Source organism: Dipodomys merriami, unplaced genomic scaffold (assembly GCF_024711535.1).
Source record: "Dipodomys merriami isolate MVZ:Mamm:240054 unplaced genomic scaffold, mDipMer1.0.p SCAF_49, whole genome shotgun sequence".
In the NCBI taxonomy this organism is placed as follows: Eukaryota; Metazoa; Chordata; class Mammalia; order Rodentia; family Heteromyidae; genus Dipodomys; species Dipodomys merriami.
The window spans coordinates 5574678-5589589 of NW_027206057.1; the positions used below are offsets into that span (position 1 = coordinate 5574678).

General features: G+C 37.0%; 1 protein-coding gene across 2 annotated transcripts in view; it reads left to right on the plus strand.

Moving 5' to 3' along the window:
- Positions 1-14912, plus strand: part of Slc39a10 (solute carrier family 39 member 10) — a 120595-nt gene that overhangs the window by 40332 nt on the left and 65351 nt on the right. The window lies entirely within an intron of this gene.

Below are 14912 nucleotides of genomic sequence, written 5' to 3' on the forward strand. Positions count from 1 at the left end.
ATAGCAGGCCCCCCCCCCCCCCCCCCCCCCCCCCCCCCCGCTTCTTTTGAGTTCCAAAGAATTGTTTCTTTTCCTGTTTTTTTTTTTGGTCAACGTCTGTGTGCCTTGCCTATCTACTACATGCCATTGTTTTTCCTTCAATTACTATGCTGTGTGCATCTGAAAAACAAATGTAAGCTTTGTACCAAAATGAAGTGAAATGGATGCTTTTTAAAATGAAAAAGGGACTAATACAACTGTTGTATTAGTATTCAGAATTGTATTGTATTGTACTCAGAATCTGAGTATAGATTCAAATATTCTTTAATGTTTAATGTTTTGAAAGCGCTTAAAAATTTTCTCCTTTAAAACATGCCTACCAACAGATTTCTTACAGAAATTCACTTTTGTGAATGTCTTGATTTTGACTTTTATGAATTAGTTATAAAAATGCTAGTGTGTTTCAGAAATAGTTATGCAATAATGAAGTAGAAATTCAACAGTTTAAAGCTTTGGACTGATTTTAATTTGTAATTAACCAGTTATATTTATCCACAGAAGTGAATTTTCTTTTACTTTTTTTTCTTTATTTGGTGGGTCTTTGGGCTTGAACTTGGGGCGTGGATACTGTCCTTGAGCTCTTTTGCTCAAGGCTAGCACTCTACCATTTTGAGTCACAGCGCCACTTCCAGTCTTCTGGTGGTTAATTGGAGATAAGTCTCACTGACTTTCCTGTCTGGGCTGGCTTCAAACCACAATTCTCAGATCTCAGCCTCCTAAGTAGCTAGGATTACAGGCATGAGCAACCAGTGTCTGGCTTATATAATATTTTTATATATTATATAATATTTATATTTATATAATATTTATATAATATTATACAATATATAATATTTCAGTACACAGAGGTTAAAAACATTACTCAGCATAACAATTTATCCTTTTTTTTTTTTTTTTTGGTTGGTCATGGGGCTTGAACTCTGGGCCTCAGCGCTGTCCCTCAGCTCTTCAGCTCAAGTCAAGTGCTCTACCGCTTAAGCCAAAGTACCACTTCTGGTTTTCTAGTGGTTTACTGGAAATAAGAGTCTCACGGACCCTCCTGTCTGAGCTGGCTTTGAACCATGATTCTCAGATCTCAGTCTCCTGAGTAGCTCACAGGCATGAGCCACTGGGCCTGGCAACAATTTATCTTAAAAATTAATAAGCCTGGGGATGTGACATAGTGGTAGAACACTTACTAGCATGCCAAAAGGCTTTGAATTAGATCTGTAGCAAGATGTGTGTGTGTGGTGTGCACTCACACCACACACAAATACACACACACACACATATACACACAAACCCAACAAAACCGAAACAAAGAAACCAGATCATATAACTATTGGAGGAAGTAAGAGAAAGTGGTTGCTGATATTTATTGTTCCTTGAAAGCCACATCCAAGTGTTGACATTTTAAAGTTTGTGATTGTTGCCACACTCTTTTAAGAATGTGGAAATATAGAGAAGACTTTCCAATGGACTATCACCTCTTCCATTTTTCCTTTTCTTCTGTGGTCTAGTATTACAAGAGAAAGCAACCTCTGCTCACAGTCTTTGCTATGGAGGGATACACAGCCCTGAGTCATCTTTACTTTTATTTTGTGAGATCATTCACCCCATGAGCAATGACATCCATTTTCCAGGAGGATGGCTCGATAGGAATGAAAATGAAGTCTATGACCACAGAGGAGATGAAGTTACAGAATTTAGAATAGCATCTGATACACACTAGTAGCTTGATAAGTATTCCTCACATGAAGTCTTTGACTGATCCCTTCCTACCAAATATATCCAATGAGATCATGAGAGAACATTTTCTGTTTTATTTGTATGCAGTTTATAATCTTGCTTTTAAAAAGAATAACTTTACCCTGCCAGAATTGAATTTATAAGCTTTTGCTTAAGACTAATACTCTACCATGTAAGCCACAGTTCCACTTCAGGCTCTTTTTTTTTCTTCTGTTTTTTGGGGGTGGGTGTAATTGGAGATAAAAGTCTCACAGACTTTCCTGCCCTCGCTGGCTTTAACAAACCATGATCCTCAGATTTCAGCCCCCTGAGTAGCAGGGATTATTGGCATGAGCCAATATATAATGAGCCACATATAATGTTTATATGTGCACCCAGCTGCACATATAAACATTATCATTTCAAGCTTCCCAAACCTTTAAAGCATTTAAATTTTTTTCTAATGCATCGTTTGAATTTTGCTTCAAGGTAGTTATAGGAGCATTGTCTAGCTGGTTGGTACACCCAGTCCTCTACCCACTTAAGTGAGAGTAGAGTCACCTATTGAACTTTGACATAAAATATTGTTTCCAAGAGTGATTTAGCTGCTCAAAGAAAAATTTCAGTAAATACTAGAAAATCTATACTAGCTTCTGCCTTAAAACATTCTAAACTCAGACAAGCTCCACTAACCAATAACTCCCTCTTTAGCAAACTGCGAAGCCTTAACCATCTTTTGATTATTTATGCCTATTTTCAACTATGTGCACTGTTGCCATCAATATTAATAGAAGAAACAATAGAAGAGTTAAAACTAAAAGTCTGTTTCCTTTTGCAAAACACTGGACAGATGGTATTTGGGAATGAAGGCTCTTTCCACAGAGCGTAATAACATCTCCCAGATCAGGAGCTGGAAGGGCCCCAGGATCTCTTTCTTTAGTTTTCTCCAGCCAGTCCATTCACTGATAGGCATCTTTGTCCTCCTCTGGGGGTTCATGGCTTTCTCAACTAAATGCCCTACCCTTTCTTACTCATTTCACCCTACTCTTTCAAAACCACTTTCCAAATACTGTTTCATTTTTTCAGAGAGATACTACACGTATTTTTAGATTCCAGCAGTTTTTTTCACTCTCAATCTTGTATAAATCTATTTATAACTCCTAAAGGAATGACCACTATGCCTTATAATTACCAGTATTTCTTGTAAACCGCACTGCCCCCACCCCCACCCCCAGTTGATAAACTACCTGAAGGCAGAGATTATCTCATAGCTTTCATTTTCCCTTGTGGTTTCCCGGGCTCCGTGCTCCCACGCAGCGCCCTGAGCATGGATTGGCTCATTCAACAAACGTTCACACGGATGGATTCCATGTGCCAAAAGGCCAGGCTCTGATGAGGTGAGCAAAGACAGATGCCTTTCTTTCCAGCCTTTAGGAGCTTCACCTTCTATTGTGGGAGACTCATCATCCAGAAATTATTCACAAAAGCAACTTTAAGATTCCAAGGAGACATGAGAGATTCTAACTTTTGCAGACTAGAAACAGAGCTTTTCTAAGGAAATGCTTGAGTTCTGAAGCCTATGAAGCTAGGTGAAGGTATGGAAGGAGAATACAGAAACTTTTGGTAGAGAAATTTACTTATCACCTGTTTGTTGCAAAGGACTGAATAGAAGAAGGGCTTTGGGACTGAGGCTAATCAAGAGGATTCAGGTTGAGAAGCATTTCTGTGTATCAAGAAAGTAGAAGAACTTAATAAATATTAATGACAGAATAATGAGTCCTCCCCACCCAAAACAAATATTAGTATAGTGAATTCAGTTATTTACTTACATAATGATTGGGGCCAGAGATTTCAGTCTCTAGCAGATTATAGGATACATCCTTTGGAATTAAGAGTGAATCTGGTTGATTTGATTCCACTGATTGATTACAATTAGAAGGTAAATGATTCTAAGAAAATTGAACATTGCTCTTAGCATTCCTGGGACCATCAAAATAAAATATTTTAGAGTTTTTAAATCAGTAATGCATTTGCATTATTTAAAAAGAATTAAGGGGTAGGGTGTATGACTCAGTGATAAGAATTTAAGGCCCTGGATTTGATCTTCAGCTTCTAAACAAAAACAAAAGAGAAAGGAATTTAAGGTGCATATCTGCTCTTTTTTTCCCTCATCTACCTAAACAGCTTTTGTTAGTTTCTGTGAATTCTGTGTGTCTCTTTAAATACACTTAAGAAATATGTGCTAAGCACTCTATTCTTACCTCTGAACCATGCTTTTTAAGCATTAATTGTGTGTGCATGTCTGTGTGTTTGTGTGTCTGTGTGTCTGTCCTGGTCCTGGGAGCTTGAACTCAGAGCCTGGGCTCTGTCTCTTGAATTTTTGTGTTCAAGGCTAACATTTTACCACTTGAGCCACAGCTACACTTCCAGCTTTATATATATATATATATATATATATATATATATATATATATATATATATATATATATATAGTTAATTGGAGATAAGAATCTCACAGACTTTCCTCTTCAGGCTGGCTTCAAACCCTGATCCTCAGATTTCAGCCTCCTTAGTAGCTAGGATTACAGGAGACAGCACTGGCACCCAGCTAAGAATCCTATTTTAAAGCATTATGGGAAAAAAACAAATGAAAAAGGCTGAGAATGCTTTGCCCATTTTAAATTTTGTGTTGTTAATAATTACTCTATTAATTTCCCAAAGGTTTCTGTATTTTAGAGATGTTACCCTTTTTGATGTGAGCTGCTAATTGGCTTTTTGGGATTCACATTAGTATTGTGAAGTTGTTTGTTCATTTGTTGACTTGTGTATCTTTGTTTCATAGAAAAGTTTGATTTTGATAGTTGTGATTGTCAGTCTTTTTTGTTGTTGCTATTGGTCATGGGGCTTGAAATCGGGTCAGGGTACTGTTCCTGAGCTCTTTTTTGCCCAAGGCTAGAGTCTACCACTTTTTGTAACAACACAACTTCCAGTATTCTGGTAGTTAATTGGAGATAAGAGTCTCACAGGCTTTCCTGCACAGGCTGGCTTTGAACTGCAATCCTCAGATCTCAACCTCCTGAGTAGCTAGGATTGTAAGCATGAGCCATGGACACCTCACTATGATTTTTTTTAAGTTAAAAAAAATGACTAAGTATATGTTTAGAAAAAGATGTGAATGATGGATTAAAAAGATAAAGGAAACCAGGGCTGGGAATGTGGCTCAGTGGTAGAGTACTTGCATGTATGAAGCCCTGCGTCCTCAGTACCACATAAACAGAAAAAGCTAGAAGTGGCGCTATGGCTCAAGTGGTAGAGTGCTAGCCTTGAGTGAAAGAAACTCAGGGACAGTGCTGAGACCTTGAGTTCAAGCCCCAGGACTGGGGGAAAAAAAGGAAACCAAAGTTTAGTCTGACAGTCCAATCCAGGAATGTCAAAGTCCTGAAATCAGATGGAAGAGTGAAATGGAGAAGAAAGGCCATAGTTAAGATGAAAACCCATAGTTAAGATGAAAACTCAGCAGGATATTCAAAGACCATCAGAGCTTAAAAAATGAGTTTGCTATGGGTAGTAAGAGATATACACACACAAAAATGACTGAACCTTCTAAAGAGATTATTATTGCTTACATCTTGTTAGTATCAAGTTATAAACTGCAAAACATAAACCTGGCATGTTTTATGTGGGCATGTGATAGTGCTGAGAACCCACACAGAGAATGTAAGAAGAGGAACAGATTTGCAGATGTATAAATAATAATAAAAAGAACAAGTTTGGTTTTGAATTTCAGCTATCAGTGCCATATTTGGACTATTTGCATTTGTCTGACACTGAGCCAAGATTTTGATAAATATAGAAATAAAGAGAAGATTTAATGTAATGCATGTAATGTCCTTGAGGAAAGAAGCTGGAGAGAAGCTAACGAGTGACAAGTTAGATCTGACGTTGGACAAGTTGACTGACTTTGGAACCCTGGGAAGGGCTTCACTCACAAATGGAGTAGATAATAAAAAAAAGAAAAGAAAAGAAAAGAACTAAACCTCAAAGCAAACTACATAAGCCTTGTAAACTAGAATAGGAAGCATAACGTTAACTAACAATAATAATTTAGCATTACCCTGTGCCTGCCAATACCAGCATATTATATCCAAGCTTGGGCTTCAGGGCTTTAGACATTAAAATCCTCAAGAACATTCAAAGAGCAACAGGGATAATTAAAGGGTTAGAGAAAAAAGCTGAGTTATCAAAGTACAGTTAAGTAAACCTGGAAAAAAAGAATAAGTAGACAAATATGGAAATCTTTCTCTAGAGTTCAGAACAAGAGGAGTGGTTCTTCAGTTAAATGATGAGATGTAACAAGATTTCCTGGGATAAAGGTTAAGTACTAAAGTCAGTTTGGTAGTTCAGGTTGTCGACACATAGTGAGACCTATCTGTGAATCTTTAAACTCTGAAGAGCTAGATGGAGAATCCCTTATTTAGCAAGTACTCTACATGGAAATTAAAGTTCCTGGTCTTTCCAGCAAAAATTCACCACAAATATAAGATCTCCATGCTGGAATGTATCAAATCACAGTTTATTGAATATTGCTCTCCACTGGGTACAGGTTATCTATCTGAACTCACCTTTGTTTAAACCTGTCTCTTAACAATAGCCCCACTTCCTGGATCCCTCTTTTATTTCCTCTTACATCCCTAACTGTCTCTGCTATCTGTACACTTTTTTTCTTTTGTTCTTTTGTTTCTTCTTATTTATTAAGTAATTTATTTATCCTATTCTTTTTCTTTCTTTTTTTCTTTTGTCCTGTCCTCTTTTGATCAAACACCATTAAGTTTGTCAAACTCCAGTCAGTAAGGAGGGCTGCCACTGAAATTCAGACAGTAGGGTTCTGATGGCAAGGAAACTCATTCTGTCTTCATGGGCTGACATATAAAAGGACTGTTTTCTAATTTACTTCTTTGTTAATGGCTTTGTTCCTACAGCTTTGAGATAATAAAGTAATAAACTCAAATTTAATTAGGCATATAAAAGAGAAAACATAGAAGTCTTTTGTTCTTAGTTGCAAGAACAATTACTATTGTATGTAATTCTATTTTGAATAATTCTTTATGCAGAATATTATCACTATTACCAATCTGTGTAATTCATTACTATTCCATATAATTCTCTAAAAAAATACTTGAACTTTTCTGTGTCAATTGAAGTAGAAGAATTTTCTTTAAAAACAAAACAAAAAATAGGTCAGCTCACTATATTTTAGGAAAGACTTTTAAGATTTCTCCTGCACAGCATAGACTATAGTTAAGAGTCTTGTGGCAGTATCTGTGCAAGGTGCAGATAAAAGTAAAGAGGATGTCGGGTAAAATATCATCAAAGGGGAATTATTTCCTTGAGCAAATTTTCCCCAAAGACATGATTTTTCTATATAGAGTTACTCATCTGGATCCTAGGCCCACAAAGTGGCTGGCAAATTTTATGGGCAAGAAAATTGATAAATAGCTATAGCCTGGAGATATAGTTTCTCTCCTAGCTGTCTTGCCACATCCCTTAGCCATTCTTATCTCAAAGCATGAATCTATATTTCTTGGGGGAAAATATTCATGATGATGCTTCAGTAAATTCTCAACAGCACCAAGATTTGCCTCAAATTTTTATTTTACAAAATTACTTTTCTATAAGTGAAGCCTTATATTTTTGAAAAGGTGATCTAGGTCAGGAGTCTTTAACTAGAAGTTCCAATTTGCTGAAATGACTTTAGAGAATTCAGTCCTGCATGAGCCATCTCTTAAAATATTTTGAAACAGCAGGGCACCTAAGGTTCAAGCCTGTAATCCTAGCTACTCCGGAGGCTGAGATCTGAGGATCTCAGTTCAAAGCCAGCCTGGGCAGGAACTTCAGTGAGACTTTTATCTCCAATTAACCACCAGAAAGCCGGAAGTGGTGCTGTGGCTCAAGTGGTAGAGTGCTAGCCTTGAGCTGAAGAGCTCAGGGACAGTACCCAGACCCAGAGTTCACAACCGACCCTCCTCCCCCAAAAACTGAAATAGTAAGTTTAGAAATCAATCAGCATTAAAAAAAAAAAAAAGTCTTCCACCTTCAGTAACTCATACCTACTTCAGTAATTTAAGCAAAGTAGCCACCACTTGAGTAATTGTCCATTCTTTCATTTTATAATGAAGTAACATGGAGATGCTCATTTAAATAAATGCGACATTTAGGGCATTCTGTATAGGAGAGGCCTCGCAATGTGACTTGGACAGCAACAGTTCCCACTATTAGTAACACACCCAAAAGGCAATTATATTATTCAAATTAATGTACCTAGAAGAGTAGCTGAAAAGAAAGAAGAGGGACTTCCAAGGACCTGCCAGTTCTAACATGCTATGTGCAGTTTTATTGCCCACAGGGACACAGTGCCTTGTAGAATAGGAAATGAGACAAAGAAGGAATTGGAAACAAGACAGGTAAACCTCAGGGAAGGAAAATGCATGTATGTACCTAGTATACTGAAGGGCCCGATGCTATACTGTGAATCTCTACGTACTTAGGGGAAGAGAAAACCCATGGAAGAAGAAGAGGAATTGAAAAGATGGTAATGGATCACTGTCAAAATACACCTCTGTAAATCTCAAACTTCTACTAGTGTGTGCTGTGTGGATATCCTATTAAGTCCTCTGGGAGAGCTTGCTCTGTAAAGAGATATTAAAATACATTTTAGAAATGAACCTTTGGTCTTAAAAAAATCTTAAAAAAATTTACAAGAAATGGATACTTAAGATCAACAAAATGCAAGAAAAATCAATGTCATTTCTAACATGTTTGGGAAAGCTATAATTAAAGCATGTGAGTAAAGTTTTAAAGTTGTAATTAAAGCATACATTGAAACAGTAAACATTTATGGACTGTTCCTAAGAGAACTGTGAGACATACACATCCCTCCACCCTCAGAGTTTATGAGAACACACTTTTAGGATTCATGAATTTTCTATCTAAAAATCTCCATAAATAATCATATACCTATGATTACCCCCCAATAGAAAGAAATGGTAAACTAAAATGTTTGAGTCTTTTGTTTTGTTTTGGAGAATGAAACCCAGGTGCTTTCACACATGCCAAGCACATGCTCTAACTTTGAGTTGTTCTTCCTCCCTCTAGTCTTAATACCTTGTATTAAATTTCTCTCCCCTGGGGAAAGGTCAAGATAAATAACATCTTAAACGCTTACATTTATTAGTGATCATTAAATTTCTACTATCAACTTTGTAGGCTCATTTTGTATCAACCAATGACCTCGTCTACTCATTGCTCAGAACCTCTGGGATATGTGCCTCGCTCGCACTCGGGCTCCGGACAGAAATGAAAAGCCTCTGCCTTAACCACTTACAACAAATAATCACAATGACGAATAACATTGTGAATGATAATAACAATCCAGCCTCTGTCTCATGTAATACAATTCTAGTGTAGAGACAAATAGAAAGTAATCATGCATAATTCATTACAACTTCCCATAAGCATTTTGAAGAAAAAGGATGAAGATATATCCTGGAGGTATTGACAAATTTAGATGAGGAGTCAGAGATTTTCTTTCACAAAAGTGAAAAGGAAACAGAAACCAAAAATATAAAAAAGACTAATGGAAAAAAAATAGCTAATTCCTTAAGTTTTCTAAGCAGAGATCATGGTTCTTCTTTTTATTCTAATGATTCCTACAGAATTTTATCTAGCCCTTTAATTTCAAGTATCACAGAAATACAACTCCATTTTTTTTTTAAACCTTACTCAGAGACTTCTCTTTGGTACTAGGCCTGTATGGCCCATTATTTACTTGACATCTTCACTGAGGTGTCTCTGATGGATCAAACTGTCAAGTCTTTTTTTTTTCCTCAACCTTCACCTCCATTTTTCCCCCTTGTTTGTCTTCTCCCTCTTATTAAGATAGCTCCATGCAGGTAGTATCTAACTACACTCCTATCTATTATCAAGTCTTATCAACTCAACCTCCAAGATGTGTTTCTAGTCTGTCTGCTCTGCTTGCTAAAGCCTCCACAGCAGCACTGTACCTCAAGGGTACTATAACAGCACCAGTAGGCACAAACTCAGTATCTGTAGTTGAATACAAATGCAGACTGAGTGCATCATATCATGTGTTCCAGCCTGGGTCATGGCAAGTGCTCTGCACTCAGACAAATGACTCATCAAAATTAGTTTCTGTTGACCACAAAAGCCATCAGTATCTCAAAATTAAACCCTAGGAGATCTGATTGAAAGGGACGATTTAGAGAAGAAATATTTTCACCCTATTACTAGAAGAATTGAATTTGTTTTTTCACTTTGGCATCCATATGTAGAATGTCATGTTAACTTTCTAATTTAAGCACCCACTGTAATTCAGAACCAATGCACACAGCAACTTCTGAAAATGGCTTTTTTTTTGGGGGGGGGTCTGGTCGTGGGACGTGAACTCTGGGCCTGGGCACTGTCCCTCAGCTCTTCAGCTCAAGGCTAGCACTCTACCACTTGAGCCACAGTGCCACTTATAGTTTTTTTTCTTTTTGTTTATGTGGTGCTGAGGAATCGAACCCCGGGCTTCAGGCATGCAAGGCAGCGCTCTACCACTTAGCCACCTTCCCAGCCCTGAAAATGACATTTTTTAACAGTACCCTCAGACCCTCAAAACACAAGGGACTTGCTGATGGAGATGGGGATATTACTGGTAGAGTGCCTGCCTAATATGCATACGTCCTTGAGTTCAATCCTCAGTAGTGCAAATTAAAAGAAAAGAAGTTGCTAATAACGTACCCTGTTTTCTGTTAGGACTTCATGATGGTTAAAAGAATATACATTAATTGTGGCTAAGTCTTTGATTTGAAGTTATTTCTAAAAAATATCCTTGAAAGCAACCACACTTTGTAGTCATAAATATTTACTAGTACAGAACATCTATGTCCATTTACAACAGAGACGTGAGGTAGTATTGACTTCACCACAGATCAATTTTACTCCATTCTAAAGTAGAAAGCAATGCAGACTTTTATGGATACACTGATCACTGTTAATAAGCTAGAAAGGACAAAGCAACTAGAAGGCATCTCACAGGATGAAAACCTTCAGTAAATGCATAATTACTGCTATGATATGACCACTGAATGCCATCATGGAATACAATTACGGAAGAAATCAGGACTGTAACTCTTACTTGGAAATAAAATTTTCATTGATGAGGCTCTCTTCAAAGGATTTTAGAGAATGACATGAGCCACCTTTGTTTTGATAGTAGAGGACAAGATTTCCATCATGCTTTTGACCTGAGGTTGGTGCAAACAACTTCATAGATAAAGCTCTCCCCGCAATATCAAATACAAAGCATTGGGCCCACCTCTTCCTTCAACATGATTCATAGTTCATCTGCTAATGGGAATTAAGGTTCATAGTTTCATTTCTTCTCTAATCTAGACTTATATCTACTTGACAGTTTGGTCTCTTCATCTATTTCTCATCAAGATAAAACTTGTCTATTTTTTTTTTTTCAGTCATGAGGCTTGAACTCAGGGGCAAGGCGCTATCCCTGAGACAATTTACACTTTTAGCCATGGTTCCATGTCAGTTTTCAGGTGGTTAATTGGAAATGGGCCTCATGCCAGGCTATCTTTGAACTGAGATAATCAGATCTCAGCCTCCTAGTCGTTAGGATTACAAGAGTGAGCCACTAGCACCACATTTCTAAAATATTTTTAATGTGGTGATGTTGACTCATTCTTGAACTCATCATATTAAAAGATGGAACTAATTCAGTAGTACTTAATGTTTGAACCTAAAATGTATCTTTGTCTTTTGACTTTAGAATTATTATGGATTAGAGAACTTGAAAGTTGACTTTTGCATATATTGTTATTCTCTTAAAACCATTCTATAAGCCAGCGCTGATGGCTCATGCCTGAAATCTTAGCTACTCAGGAGGCTGAGATTTGAGGATTGCGGTTCAAAGCCAGCCTGGGCAGGAACTTCCATGAGACTCTTACCTCTAATTAACTACCAGAAAACCAGAAGTGGCACTGTGGCTCAAGTGGTAGAGCACTAGCCTTGAGCTGAAGGGCTCAGGGACAGAGCCCAGGCCCAGAGTTCAAGACCTACGACCGACAAAAACAAAAACCAAAACCATTCTATATAAAGTAGACTAAGTCCTCCTGGTAGAAACAGGAACTAGATCTTATAAGGCACAAGTAGTTATGAATCATTTCTATTTTTCTATTCACATACAAAGGGGAAGTAGATAGGAGAGCTAAAAAATAACTTTTTATGTCTGTAAGACTGTGAGCAGATGAATCTCACAGTGTTAAAGATTAAGAGTTGGATTAGAAATGTTCAAATCTACATTCAGATATCTAAAGACAACTTGTTCTATTCTATATAGAAATTATTTTAAGTTGACAACTCAAATACATTTTTTGCACTTTTTATATTCATGACTGTATCTCTGCTTTGGTGGTAGAACATAAGCTGTGTTAACACAGAATTATTTATTTGATATATAATTTGTTGATTTTATTAACTAACAATTGACTTATATAAGGCCTTTGCCTCAACACCTGGTTACTTTTTGATTACTCTATAATGAAGGAATAATGTTGTTCAGTCCCTAAATTCTTGGTGTTAAATTCTTTTCCTTGTAAATGTTCTCATATTTTTACTTAAGTTTTTATTTAAGTTTACTTTTATTACACTTGCTCCACAGTTGTGGAGAACACCTGCAATCCCAGCTACATTGGAGGTATAGGTAGGAGGATCGCAGTCCAATGCTGATCCTGGGCAAAAATTGGAGCCTCTATTTGAAAAAGAACTAAAACAAAATGGACTAGATGCATGGCTCAAGTGGGTACAAGGCCCTTACTTTAAATCTCAGCACAGCCTCCACAAAAAAGAAAAGGAAGGGAAGGGAAGGAAGAAAGAAAGAAAGGACAAAAGAAAGAAAGAAAGGATGAAAGAAAGAAAGAAATCTTTTCCAGAGAGTCCTCTTGCTTAGGGGTCAGTTTTAACTCAGATATCCCAGCCAGAATTAATTGGTAAATGTAACAGTATATAACATCATATAGGCTTAAGCCCTGAGATCATTTTATGGAGTTAATATTTTCCTACCAATAACTTGGCTTTTCTACTGCCAAAGATGAAGAAGCAGTGATGGTAGCTCTGCAGTTCAACACCAATCAAAGAGACACCAAAGTATATTAGTATATGTTAGTTGTCACATCTTTCACTGTCAATAGAGTCTACACAGTTTCATTGATTCTTTGTTTTTGTTTTGGTGCATGCTAAAGTATTTTCTGTATGTCAGTCTGAGCACTGAAATATCCACCCTTTTCATGAAATTTTTTCCTTTTTTTTTTTAACCTGAAAGACTGACAGACAATGTGTTTGTTTAGACATTTTCTTGAACTTGAACAAAGTAAGCCTGTCCCTTCAAGGAAACCAACTGACAGTATTTGTTCCAAATGATAAAATTCCAGCTTTCAAACCCAAACACACCAATAACACAACAAAGAACACTGGAGAACTTGTATCCACCTCTATGAGCTTGACAGACTCCCAGATAATGAGATAGTGGGTAATATTATCAAGCATGAATAAATAAATATACTATGATAAAATAGTTCAACTCTGGAAAGGTACATGTAACTTAGTGAACCAGTATTTTCTCACCGACTCACCCAGCTTCCAAAGTCATATGAGTTAAAAGACCCATTCAACAGGCATTAAAGAGACTAAAATACTAAGAGTACCATAGTAAAATGGTATTATTTTCTCTCCAGATTCTATGTTGTAATTAACTTCAAAATTTCTTGAAACTTTAGTGTTATAGTAGACAAGAATATCCCAAATCACTTACACGGATAATCATAGTTACTCAGGAGGTTGAGACCTGAGGATCAAACTTCAAGGCCAGTCCTGGCAGGATTACCCATGAGATTCTTTCTCCAAATTAACCACCAAAAGCCAGAAGTGGAGCTGTGGTACAATTGGTAAGAGCATTATTAGTCTGGAGCACAAAAAGCTCAGGGACAGTGCCCCAGCCCTGAGTTCAAGCCTTAGACTTTAGAGAAAGTCTTTCTTCACAAACTGCTTGTTAAAACTAAACAGGGGTGGTTAGATGCCAGAGCCTCTGATCTGGCTCTCAAAAGCAATTTAAGTGCTTTTTCGCCACCTGGATGAGGTTTTTACTTTCCTAGGGAATATAAAACATCAACATCTTTTGCCTTTGTCCTGTCATGACTGTAGGTGCATGGTATATATCTGGATTCACCTCATAAGTCACCCACAACAGTTTTGAATGACACATTGAAAAGTGTTCAAGAAAATCAATAAAGTGACAGTGGACAGATAGGGTAGAAATAGTTCCAAACAATATTTGTATAAGACCAGGGAAAACAATGGTAAAGAAATAGTAAGGAATGGCAAAGAACAAAAGTAAACAGTCAAGAGTATATATAAGCATTTTCCTTTGGACATACTGAATTTAATATGCCAAAATATCTGTGAGTAGAAATGGTCATTAGATGGTGGGAAATATGGTCTGACCTTTAAAAAAAAACAGAGAGAGAGAGAAAGAGAGAGAGAGAGAGAGAGAGAGAGAGAGAGAGAGAGAGAGAGAGAGAGAGAGAGAGAGCTTATAGTACAGATTTGTGAGTATTCAGTAAAAGGATATAGTTGAGGCTCTAGAAGTTACTGAGATTTCTTTCCTCCTGACAGATACTATAAAGTCATGCAGCCATCATCAGGCTAAGGAATGGAGATTAGAAGAAGAAGAAGAAAAAAAAGAATGAGGCAGTTCAAGGAGGCATTATTGAAGATGCTAAAGCAAGAGAGTGTTTACCAAAGAATATTATTCTATAATGCAGGAGGAAGATATTAAAAAGCCAATGAGAATTGACAAGTAAGAAGTCAATGAAGATTTTAAATATGAACTACCTTACAGCAGCTTCAGATTTACAGAAAAATTGAAAAGATACTACAAAGAGTTCCTATATGCCTTGTAAGCATCTTTCCCCATGATTATTTTTTTATATTTCCTATAATTATGAGCCAGTGTTGACTTTTATTTTTTTTTAGCCAGGAATCTTGCCATGTTGCCCAGACTTGTCTTGAGTTCCCAGTCTGACAGCTTTCTTAGCTC